Source organism: Malania oleifera, chromosome 10 (genome assembly GCF_029873635.1).
Source record: "Malania oleifera isolate guangnan ecotype guangnan chromosome 10, ASM2987363v1, whole genome shotgun sequence".
NCBI lineage: Eukaryota > Viridiplantae > Streptophyta > Magnoliopsida > Santalales > Ximeniaceae > Malania > Malania oleifera.
In genome coordinates, this window is record NC_080426.1 from 54,104,296 (window position 1) to 54,116,920 (window position 12,625).

Genomic DNA, 12,625 nt, shown 5'->3' on the forward strand with positions numbered 1-12,625 from the left:
TTTATTTGTAAAGAAGAAAGACAGGACGATGAGGATATGTATAGACGACAGATAAATAAATAAAGTAAAAGTTAAAAATAAGTATCCTGTTCCCCATATAGTTGACTTGTTCGATAAGCTTCAGGGTACACAGGTCTACTAAAAGATTGATCTACACTTTAGATACCATCAAGTGAATGTCAAGATAGAGGATATCTCCAAAATAGCATTTCAAACCTGGTATGGACACTATGAGTTTTTGGTCATGCCATTCGGACTGACGAATGCTCTTGTTGTATTCATGGATTTGATAAACAAAGTCTTTGATCAGTACTTGGACTAGCTCATAGTGGTTTTCATTGATGATATACTGGTTTATTCGAGAAGTTTCAAAAAGCATAAGGCGCATTTAAGGTTGGTACTTCAGGTACTCAGAGAAAGGAGGTTGTATGCCAAACTCAAGAAGTGTGAATTTTGGTTAGAGAAAGTTGCATTCCTTGGGTATGTAACATCTAGGAATGGAATCTTTGTAGATCCCAGCAAGATAGAGGCAATGGTGAATTGGGAGAGACCAAAGAATGTTCAGGAAATCATAAGTTTCTTAGGACTAGCGGGATACTATCACCGGTTCATAGAGGTATTTTCTAGACTATCAGGGCCTCTAACACACCTAACTAGAAATAATGCTAAGTTTGAATGGAATGATGACCGTGAGCAGAGCTTTCATGAGTTGAAACAGCAACTAGTCACCGCACCAGTTTTAACCATTCCATCAGGGGATGGAGATTTTGTGATCTATTGTGACGCGTCCCTGAAAGGACTTATGTGTGTATTGATGCAGCAAGGAAAAGTGGTGGCATGCACTTCTCGAAAACTCAAGGAATATGAAAAGAATTATCTAACGCATGATTTAGAGTTGGCTTACGGTGGTGTACGCTTTAAGAATCTGGAAGCATTATTTGTATAATGGGAAATGTGAAATCTTTACGGATTATAAGAGTTTGAAGTATTTCTTCACATAGAAGGAATTGAATATGAGACAAAGAATGTGGCTCGAGCTGATTAAAGACTATGATTGCACCATCAGTTACCACCTAGGAAAAACAAATGTGGTAGCTGATGCGTTGAGTCGTAAATCAGGGAGCGCATCTATATCAACAATAATAACTACACATCATATCAAAATGGATTTAGAAAGACTCAGGGTGGAGCTTGTAGAGGGTAATCATCAGGTGTTTATCGCTAATTTGGTTGCATAGTCCACATTAAAGGAAAGAATTAAAGCTGCTCAGGTGAAAGATGTGGATTTGATGAAGATTACGGATAAGGTGCAGAGTGATTAGGAGGCGGAGTTTAGTATTTCAGATGACAGAACTTTGAGGTTTTAGGCCAGACATTGTGTGCCAGCTGATGCTGAAATTAAGAAAGTTAATCTTGAAGAAGCACACCGATCCCTTTATACTGTACACCCTAGTAACATTAAAATGTATAGGGATCTTCGAAAATCTTTTTGGGGGAGCATTATAAAAAGAGAGATCACTAAATTTTTGAATCAATGTTTGACATTCCAGCAAGTGAAAGTTGAGCATCAGAGACCGGTGGGATCATTGCAGCCACTTCATATTCCCGAATGGAAGTGGAGCACATTATGATGGATTTCTTCACAAGGTTACCAGCGACACTACATGGACAGGATGTCATTTGGATAGTTATAGATTGACTGACGAAGACTTCTTACTTCCTACCTATCAAGGTTAACTACTCTATAAGTAGACTAGTAGAGTTGTAGCTTTAGGAGATAGTTAGACTACATGGCATGCCAATGTCTATAGTATTTCACATCTTGTTTCTGGAAGAATTTACAAGGAGCCATGGGTTCTCAGTTGTCGTTTAGTACATCATTTCATCCTCACACAGATGGGCATACGAAGAGGACGATACATATATTGAAAGATATGCTACAAGCATGCATGTTGTACTTTGGGGGTAGTTGGATCCAGTTCATACCACTGGTCGAGTTTGCTTATAATAACAGCTATCAAGCTAACATTGGGATGACACCATATGAGGCATTATATGGCAGGAGGTGTCGATCCCCATTGTAGTGGGAAGAGATTGGGGAAAGATAGATTTTGGGGCTAGAGCCGATACAGCAAACTCATGATAAAGTCAAACTCATTAGAGACAAGATTAAAATAGAAAAGAATCGATAGAAAAGCTATGCAGACACTTGCCGATGAGAGTTAGAGTTTGACGTAGGGAATCATGTATTTCTAAAATTGCACCGATGAAAGGGAATATGAAATTTGGGAAGAAGGTTAAACTGAGCCCTAGGTTCATTGGACCATTCAAGATTCTTGAGAGAGTGGGCCCAGTGGCCTACAAGTTGGCATGACCATCGGTGCTGTCCAGAATTTACGACGTATTTCATGTTTCCACATTGGGAAAATACGTTCCAGATCCCTCCTATGTGATTAGTTATGAGGAACTGGAGCTTAGGGATACTCTGACATATGAAGAAGTGCCAGTGGATATTTTGGATCAGAAATAACAGGAACTACACACGAAAAAGATTCCACTTGTTGACTTGATAGTGATTTCGTGCTTAAACTAAGTAATTAGGCATTTTAATATGCGCATTAGGACCTATATTTTTAATTAAATGTCTAATTACTCTCAATATTTTAACAAAGTGCCATATTTATAATATTTGGCCTTTATTAAGTAATTTATGAATTTTTGGTATTTTTTTCATCGCAGGAAAATTCTCGAGAGCTAAAATCGACATTAGTTCATAATTCATGCATAACTTTTTCGTCTGAGCTCTGATTGAGATGATATGACCCTACCATGTAGGCCGGCTCAGGTTCCTCCAGTGCTGGGTCATAGGGCAGCCCTCTCCCACTCTCTATTTATCCTTTTTCCTCCTCTGTGCTGCAACAATCCCTTGGGGCTCTCCTCTCACTCTTCCTCTTTATTTCTTTTTTCTTTCAAACTCTCTCTCTCTCTCTCTCTCTCTTTGTTCTCCTTATGTTCCTCTTCTCAACCCTTATAGAAAACCCCTTTCTCAGCTCCTCCCTCACTCTCTATTTTCTAAGCCTCTCTTCTCTACCTCTCTCAACTCTCCCCCTCTCTCTATTTTGGCTCTCCCTCAGTCTCTCCTCTCCCCCAGTCTTCCACTATAACTCTTGGCCAACTTCATGCCAACCATCTCTACTCTGACCACCACTGTAGCAGCACCTGAGAAGGCCACCATTCCTTGCTCCCCTACTGCACACTTACCCGAGAGCTCCAGCAACAGCCACCCTTGACACCAACTACTACTCCAGCAACAATCACCTCCACTACCAGCCAGTCGAGGCCAGCCTGTAGTCCACCACCTTAGCCGCGAAGACATCCACCAGAAGCACCCGAGCTATCTTGCTCTACTGCCAAACCACCAACCGAAGAACCCAGCACAGCCATGACTTGATTCCACTCTCTCTCTCTAATATTTTCTCTCTTTTTTTTTATTATTTAATTGAGTATTGATTGAAATTGTAGTGAAATTTATTAAAAGTTTTTTTTTAGACTTTGAATATTGTTTGGAATTTTTATTGAAATATTTATTTGGGCTTTTTATTATTATTGAAGTATTAATTTATTTAGTTTTTTTTTTCAATTAAGTTCACGACAGATTTACTTAATGCTTTGATTTAGTAAATTAATCTAGCAAGGCCCTGTTTGGTTCTAAAAAAAAAGAGAAAAAAAAGGGTGTTTTTCTTTTTAAGGAACTAAAATAGTTGTTCTTCTCAAAATTTAATTTTTTGTTGAAACTCGATTTAGTTAGGGTCGGTTTTATTGAAGCTCATATTTTTATCGTGTTCGGTTTGAGTTGTCTAAGTGTTAGATTTTCGTTGAGTTTGTGTTTGCGTTTACATTGTGATTCTAGGTCAAGCTCTTGATTTCGTTAAAGGTTCAGTTTTTATTGTTTGCATATGTGCTTGATTGAGTTTTCATTAGTGCGTGTTTTAATTACGTGTTAAAGTTACCATTTTTAGTTACCGTGTGTTTTGATGTCTGCTTTTAGATGTAACTTTTACATTCTTGTCATTTAATTCAATGCATGTTAGGAATGCTAGGATTAGGGTTTTAATTCGCGTGTTCATTTAATTTGTCGAAGAAAATCTCAACCAATCTTGAAAATCCTGAATCTGAACTGAGTTCAGTAACTTTTATTTTTCGATTGGGAGAACGTAAAACTTGAGATTAAAATGCATTACCTGATGAGATTATCTAGCCCTTAGGCTAAATATTACACGACGTATCTCACTTGGGATAGCTTTCGAGTTGCTCATTTTTTGAGTGAGTCAGATAGGTCACACCCAATTTTGATCATGAAAATAACCTTAGTATTGATGGTTGTACTAAGACTTGCATGTAGGTTCACCGTGCACGTATATTTGGACTGAAAGACATACCATGATGGCGTGCAGTGTTCGTACCAAGGAATGAAGTTTTCTATGTTATATTTGTATTTATCTTTCATTTTCTTCATTGTGGGATGTAATATTTATTATGGACTGTACACCCTATGGCCTGTAATATTTTGCATCATACATGAGAGGTAGGTATATTCATATTGACCCTAGTTAGACCTTAGGTACCTACACAGACCATAGAAAGACCCTAATGTTGACCTTATGGGTCACGCTCGGTTTTGATTATGACAAATACTCATTGTATCTAATGAGTGTTTAAGGTTTTGTACATGAACTAAGGGTGATAAGATTAAGATGTGCACAAAGCAAGAAAAGCCTGAAGACTAATTTATAATTCAACATTGTAATATATTTATATTGGTCTGTAATAGTAAGCAGGTATTTGGTTTGTAATAAGCCCACACACATCACATGTATGATTCACTACATAAGTTCAAACAAACCATAAATGAGAAAATGACCATAGAAAGACCTTAGGGTTTTCCCTTCAGTCGACCGACACCGGACTTTTTTGGTGTCTTCAAATTGGACCGCAAGTGCCCCTAGGACACTCACACTTTCACATATATTTGTTAGACACTTGAATAGGGCTTGTTTGCTTCAATACGGGACCGAAATGCACACACGATGCACTTTCGATCGACCAGCCAAGCCAATTCATTTTGGCTTGGTCGACCGAAACTCCCTTGGGTCAAAGATTGACCACTCGATCGACCAGCAAAGGTAGTTCAAAAGGCCCTGGTCGATCGAAACTCCCTGGGGTCAAAAGTTTGACCACCTGGTCGACCGAACCAGATAGTTCAAAAGGCCCTGGTCGACCGAAACCCCCTGGAGTCAAAAGTTTGACCATCTGGTCAATCGACCACTTTTGTACTACAACTACCTGGTCAATCGGATGGTCCTCGGGAGAATTCCCAGTGGTCTGGTCGACCGAACCAGGCAGTTCAAAATGCCCTGGTCGACCTAAACTCGGAAAATTGGGAAATCGCCTTCTCCTGGTCGATCGTGCCCTTAGTTCAATATTTCCCTGGTCGACCGAACCATTTGAGACTTGGTCGACCGAAACATTTCTGGTCGACCGGACCTCTCGGGTTGCCCTGATTTTTTACCGCAGTTAATATTTTTTAAACAGGGTTAAAATGTCTTAAACATCATTAAACTTCCCTAATAATACCCAATAGGTCCCCAATGGTCATATTTTCTCCTATGCCTATATATATGAAATCATTTGAGAAAATTGGTAGTGATTAGCCACCTTGATTAGAGAAGAATTCTCTGAAAAATAAAAACCCTATACTACTCATTTTCTTACTCAAATCACTCATACTTGCCTTCTATCATTGCCTACATCATTTGTAAGTGGATTGAGTGTGTTTGAATAGGTTTGCTCTCCTTGTTCTATTTGCTTGGCATGATTTTATTAGAGAGCAAAACCTAAGGATTCTTAGGGGACTTTGTTGATAAGTCTATCCTAAGAAGACCTTGTTAGATTTTCTAAGCTTGCACCTTCATTGCAATATCCTGAGAAAATCGTATAGTATTTTGTTTGCAAAAGCTTTTCAAAATCATCTTCAAATATCTAATGTGTTTTATATTGATAAATACATTTGAAGAGATATTTGTTTATGAGATAGTGGTCTTTGTTGCAATATTCTTTCACTCATATATTATTTGCTGAATACAAAGATTACGCATCTTTTGCAAACTGAGCTTATACTTCATTTAATACTCACATGCTTGAGATATCTTGCTGATTGAAATACTGGAGACATGACATCTTTGTGTGAACTTATTTGTTGAATAGCTTATGATACAAAGATTGCTTGTTTGACACTCTCACGTATGCATTACACTGATAGAAAATACTTTGAGAGTTGAACCATCTAGACCACATTGAGCTTACATATTATTTCATATTGTGGTGTATGTCATTGCGCGCATTTGGGTACATATCTGCTTTACACGAAAGCTTATTCATTGTACCATTTGATTATATTTTAAATACTGTTGTATTTCCAGGCAAAGGCTTGAAGAAGGAGACTAGCCCTGGAATAATCCCGGATTGGCTTAGACCCGGTTAGGAAAGCTAGGTGTGTCGTCCTGTTAAGGCGTGCAGGTTGAGGTCAGCCCCGCTAATTAACCTGGCTAAGGTTGAGGTCAGCCCTGTGTTAATTTGACCTGATTATAAACGGTACCGCTCCACCCTTAAGTGAGTCATTAGTGGAGTCCTCCGGCTTGCGAGCTAGAGGCGGGGACGTAGGCACAGTTGGCCGAACCCCGATAACATATCGTGTGTTTGCTTATATTTCTGCATTTTATATTTACCGCATATGTATGTCATGGGTGAATGATGTGTATGACTTAATTTCCACATTATATTTATCTACGCGTTTGGAAATTGTATAGACTGATTCTAGGTTGTGTATATACTGTTGTTGCATAGATCAACCTAGGTGAAAAAGTTTTAAAATTCCAATTCACCCCTCCTCTTGGGAGTACACCAATTCTAACATTAGCAAAAATAATTAAGGCAAAATTCTCTCAAATTTAAAAATTCCTTTTTAGCCTGTACTACTCCCAAACACCTATACACTTAATTCTTCTTGATCCTTCAAATGTTGTGAGTATTTCTAAAGTGCTTGTGCTTAATCTCACTAGCTAGTACTCTCATTTGCTATATTGTTTGATTGATTTTATTTAAGAGTATAGCCTTAAGTTCTTCCACCAATTTTACTTAATAAATCTTGTGTGGGAAGACTTAGAAGGCTGTGGTTCTTGCATTGTCATTGCAAGACACCTAAGCCTATTTTTTTTTGTGCAAAATCCTTTTCAAAAGTTAGTTTTCAAACGCTCCATTGTGATTTGTATATTGAAAACATCTTGTTAAGTTTGTTTGAATCATCTTGCTAGCATATTTGAAACTTTGATCTAATATTGTGAAATTCAAATATTGTGTTTCAAATCTTGCTTAAATACACACTCTAGATCTTGATAGATTATCATACATGATTGAGTGTTTAGCACACATTAGAGCACTGAGCATATTTACATATCATATGTGCTTGCATTATTGCTTGAGCTATACTAGTGTACTTGTCTGCTTGTGAAGAAGCGCATTTTCGTGTCTAAAAATTTTATACCATTGATTGTATTCCAGGTGTGGTCCTGAAGAGGGAGACTAGCCCTGTGGAATAGTCCTGGATTGTCTTAGACCCGGTTAGGAAAGCTAAGTGCGCCACCCTGGTAAGGCGTGTTGTATTAGGTGCCACTCCACCCATTTAAGTGAGTCGTAGTGTAATCCTTGTGCTGGTGTATCCAAGGCAAGGACGTAGGCAATTTGGCCGAACCTTGATAACATATTGCGTGTATTGTTTACTTTTTCGTACTTTACTTTTGCTGCACGTGTATATTTATTTACTGATTGCATAGACTGATCCTAGGTTGTGTAATACTGCTGTTAAACTGATTGACCTAGGTGATAATTTTAAAATACCTAATTCACCCCCTCCCCCCTCTTAGGGTTGCACCAAAGCTAACACCACTGGTAAAAGTTCCATGGCACAATCATGCAGTTGAGGAAGTTTCGTGGGAATTAGAGGAACAAATGTGCCAAAAATATCCACATCTATTCAGTGGAGTTCAGAGCTAAGCTAGTAAGTAAAAGCAGATAATAAGGTATGTATTTTGATTTGTATAGTGTAGTGTAGGACAGATAGTGTTTTGGTTTTAGGATATGAACGGTTTTGGGAGAATTTTCTTTGAATGGTTGTAATCTCCCAGAACTCTTTCTTGTAACCACGGTATTCCTCCACCATAAGTGAGGGTAATTAATAAAATTGCGATGCTTTTCCTTAAGATTGGAAGTTGTGATAGATAGAAAATTTCGAGAACGAAATTTTATGAGGGGAGAATGTAGAGACCTGGAAAATAGAAATAATAAGAAAAACAAAGGAAAAGATGAAAATGGTTTGGTAAGGACCAAACCGGCGACGATTTTGTATTTATCGCAAGCCGGTTACAGGTGAAATAGTAAAAAGAGGCGGGTTAAAACCTAAACCGTCGACGATTTTGTGAGAGGTGCAGAAAATCGTAGATGTTTCTCTATATATATATATATATATATATATATATATATATATATATATCTCTCTCTCTCTCTCTCTCTAAACCCTGCTGAACTAACCCCCTTCTCTTTTCATTTTCACTCCGATTATAGCCCTTTTTGATGATATGAAGCTACCACGAGGTTTATGGGGCGATTCTCTGCAAATTAACCGTAGCAGATTGTTGAGCTGGAGTACCAAGGCACCGCTCCAAAACCAGGGTAAGTAAGGTACTTTAGGGTTTAATTATTAATTTGGAGTATATGGGCCCTAAGAAATGCTAAATGAGAAATATTTTGGGGATTGAGTTGATTAATTTGGGAAAATGTAATTTCAGAGTTTTGAATTTTGAATGCCGTGGGGCATGGATTTAGGGTTGTCAGCAGGCTTCTCAGTAAGCTAGGTAAGGGGATAGATTAAGTTAGGTATTTTCAAAAAATTAATTATTGAATATATAGTATTTGATTCAGAAATTTATATATATGATGAAAATTGAGGTGTAGTCCCAAGGGGGGTGAATTGGGTTATAAAATTTTCTTTTAATATCTTTTATGAATTTTTAACCTCTTGTTGATTTAACAATCACACAGAAAAATCTTATTTACTTATTCAATCCACAAACCAAAACACAACACAAGTAATGAAAAACTTAATCAACCAAATAACCAATCAACAACTTAAAGTCAACAACCAAAGATATCAATCGAAGATAAAGTATGTAGCTCTTAGGCACTTTTAGCTTTTGTAACCTTGTGAATGTATGAGTTTGTTTCAATCCCTGTATTGAATGAAAATTTGTTTGCACTTATCTTAATAAATATTTTTGCAAATGATTAAACAACGTACTCCCTTTTTAGGTTTTCGCAAAAGTTTAATCAAAATGTACTTTCTTTATTAAAAGTCTTCTTTTAATCTTAGTTTTGATCTCAGTTACCTGCATTTAGCATACACACAACACAATATATCGAAATGCTGAAAATAAAGAGTAGAGAAAGAGAAACACTAAGATTTTTATGAGGTTCGGCTTATTCCCAGCCTACGTCCTCACCTTGGACTAATACCACTCAAGGATTCCACTAGAACACTCCTTTCCAAGAATAGCAAACCGTTACAATTCCATCTTTAACGGTAGAGATCCCTCTCCAAGTGATACCTCGCTCTTGGTCAATGATCCAACAACCTAGAATTGTCAATACACTGCAAGAATACAAAAGATAGTTTTTGCATACAATAACACTCTCACAAATAGCAGATTAGTACAATTTCAAACACTATATACTTCAATATTTAAATATCAAAGTAAAATAAATTGAAGCTCAAGTAAGAATTCACCAAGTTCATTCAACTCAGTAGTAGGATGATCAACACTTCAGAAATTCAGCAAATCAATATTGCAAGAAGTTGAGAGCACGAGAGAGCTTTGATAGCAAGATGGCTTTCAGCTTATGAACAGATTTTTAAGTTTCTTGGTGCAATTTGATTTTCAAAATCATGTATTTATAGGCTTAGAAAAGTAATTTCTTGTTGCCCAAGATTACTTGGAGTGTTGTCCAAGTTTTTCGAAAATTTAGGGCATAAGAAACCATTATTTGGATTTTAAAACATTTAAAAAAAAAATTAGCCGTTAATAGTGTTCAGTAGACTGAAGTGTTAGGTTCAGTCTTTTGAAGTACCTTAAAACACTAAAAATTTTAGTCTAGACACAAGGTTAGACGACTGAACTGAGGGTTCAGTCTTTTGAGGGTATACTTCCAGTTCTGCATTCCTTTAGGAAATTCTTCAGTCTTCTGAAGAAATTATTCAGTAGACTGAACGAAATCTTTAGTCTTCTAAAGTGACTCTTCAGTCTTCTGGCAGTGTACCTCAATCGTCTGAACATACCATTTTTTGGTTTTGCATTTTAGTTTTCAAAAATTCTTTTTGCTCTCTTGCTTTCTTTACTTATAAAACATTTTTTGGAGTTTGAAATAAGGTCTCTAAGTCCATAATTACCCCTAAAGAGCTTCAACATATTTCAGAAGATATTTAGACATGAAGTACTTACATCAATGTTCTTGAAGCCTAAAACTCTAGTCTTCAAATCTTCCATGATCTATTTTGCTTTTTGTCACTTTTGACTTGAGCTTGAGTTAGCTTTAAGTTTCCACATGTACTTTATTCATGTTGGTGTTGCTTGAACTTCTTTTGGATCACTCTACATATGAATGTGGCTTTTTGAGTCATTGAGCTTTCCATTGCTTTTCTTTTAAACTTTGTTTTTCCTGAAATATCACAACTTAACCAACACATATTAAATCATCCTTTATTTGTTATCATCAAAATAAGATTGAAAAGTCATGTTAGGCCAACATATGATTTACTATATTTTTTGGGAATACTGATGTTGAAATGAGGAAACTTTGAAAACAGATTTAATATTATTTTGTTAGCAAAATATGTTTTCCCAGGCCCGATAATTTATTACAGAATAGTACTCACTTGTGTGTGGCATAAGTATAAATTTTACTGTAAATAATTATATGTCAGAATATTTTTTGAATCCACGGTAAAGACATGATTTGACAATGGTCTTTATAAAAACTATAAACATTATAGAAATTATATTTTCAGTATATTGTGATAATTTAGCTGGCCTAAATGCTGTGATTATTTAGCCAGCCTAGATGCCGTGATTTTAGTGCCGGCCCAGATGCTGTGATTATTCAGCCAGCCCAAATTCCGTGATTATTCAGCCGACTCAGATGCCGTGAACAGATTTTTATATATAATAGTTTATTTAGAAATTATGATATGACAGCTTTTATGCAGAAATATGAAATGGCATATATTTTAGTTATATATTATATGAAATGTACTATATGATATCAGAATCCCTTATGGGTTAGAATAGATTACAAAGCACGGTACCGTAGCTAGCTAGCCAGATTAGAGAGTGTAACCCTTGTGTACCATCACGAGAAGTGTTACGGAGAGTAGGATGGATGGACCAGGTTGGTATTAGCTAACAGTGTAACCCGTATGTGCCAACTTGAGAACTGTTGTGGAGAGTACGATGGGCAGACTAGGTTGGTGATAGCCAATAGTGTAACCACACTATTAAGAAAGTGTTGGGTCGAAGGCCAATTAGCGCCGAAGTGTTGCAGAGAGTAGGATACCCACTGTGTGCTGACCTGAGAAGTGTTGCGGAGAGTAGGATGGGCAGACTAGGTTGGGTGGGCAATCGTTCATAGTTATGTCATGTTTGACTTAACTTGGTAGGTTAGCCAGAGTTAAGTCCAGCCTATGAGCCGCACAACCCGAATCATGCGGGGTTAATTCATGATATACAGTTGTCCATCCAGGGCATAATTTCAGCAATATACAGATTGTAGATGTTTTATATGTATACATAAATTTAGTACGATACAGTATGTTAAGTTGATTTCTAATTATTCTGAATGATACAGAACAGTATGTTATGTTTTGTAAAGATTTTCCTTACTTATCAGATACAGTTTGTCATGAACAGTATATGTTTATAATACAATAATGCTCATGTTACCACACACTGATATTAGTCTATTTTCCTTACTAAAAGGTGTCTCACCCTATTGGCTTTTTGAGTCTGATCCCTAGTTTTGATAATGATAAACCGCAAGTTACTTATGTGTGTTTCTAGTGGTTGAACAGGTTATAATTTAGCACACACATAAGAGGTTTGATATGGAAGCGAGCCGAAGCTCAAAGAACAAATTATTTGCATAATCCATGAAGACAGAAGAGCAAAAAGAAGAAGAAGAAGAAGAAGAAGAAGACATGTTTTCGTTTGTATATGCATTTAATTTTTCTATTTTGGTCTGTAATAATTACATACATCCGGCATGATATGTCTTAGTACTTAGAAAGAACCGTAATCAAACCTTAGGGCTGTTGACCGATGCTAGGATTTTTAGGATAAATTAAAATGCCTAGACCTTAAAGAGACCCTAATCCCCTGTACTTAACTTAAGGAAAATAACAGGGGAAAAATATAATCTAAGTTGAAAATTGAAAGCAATTCAGGCGACCGAACCAGGCAAGTCA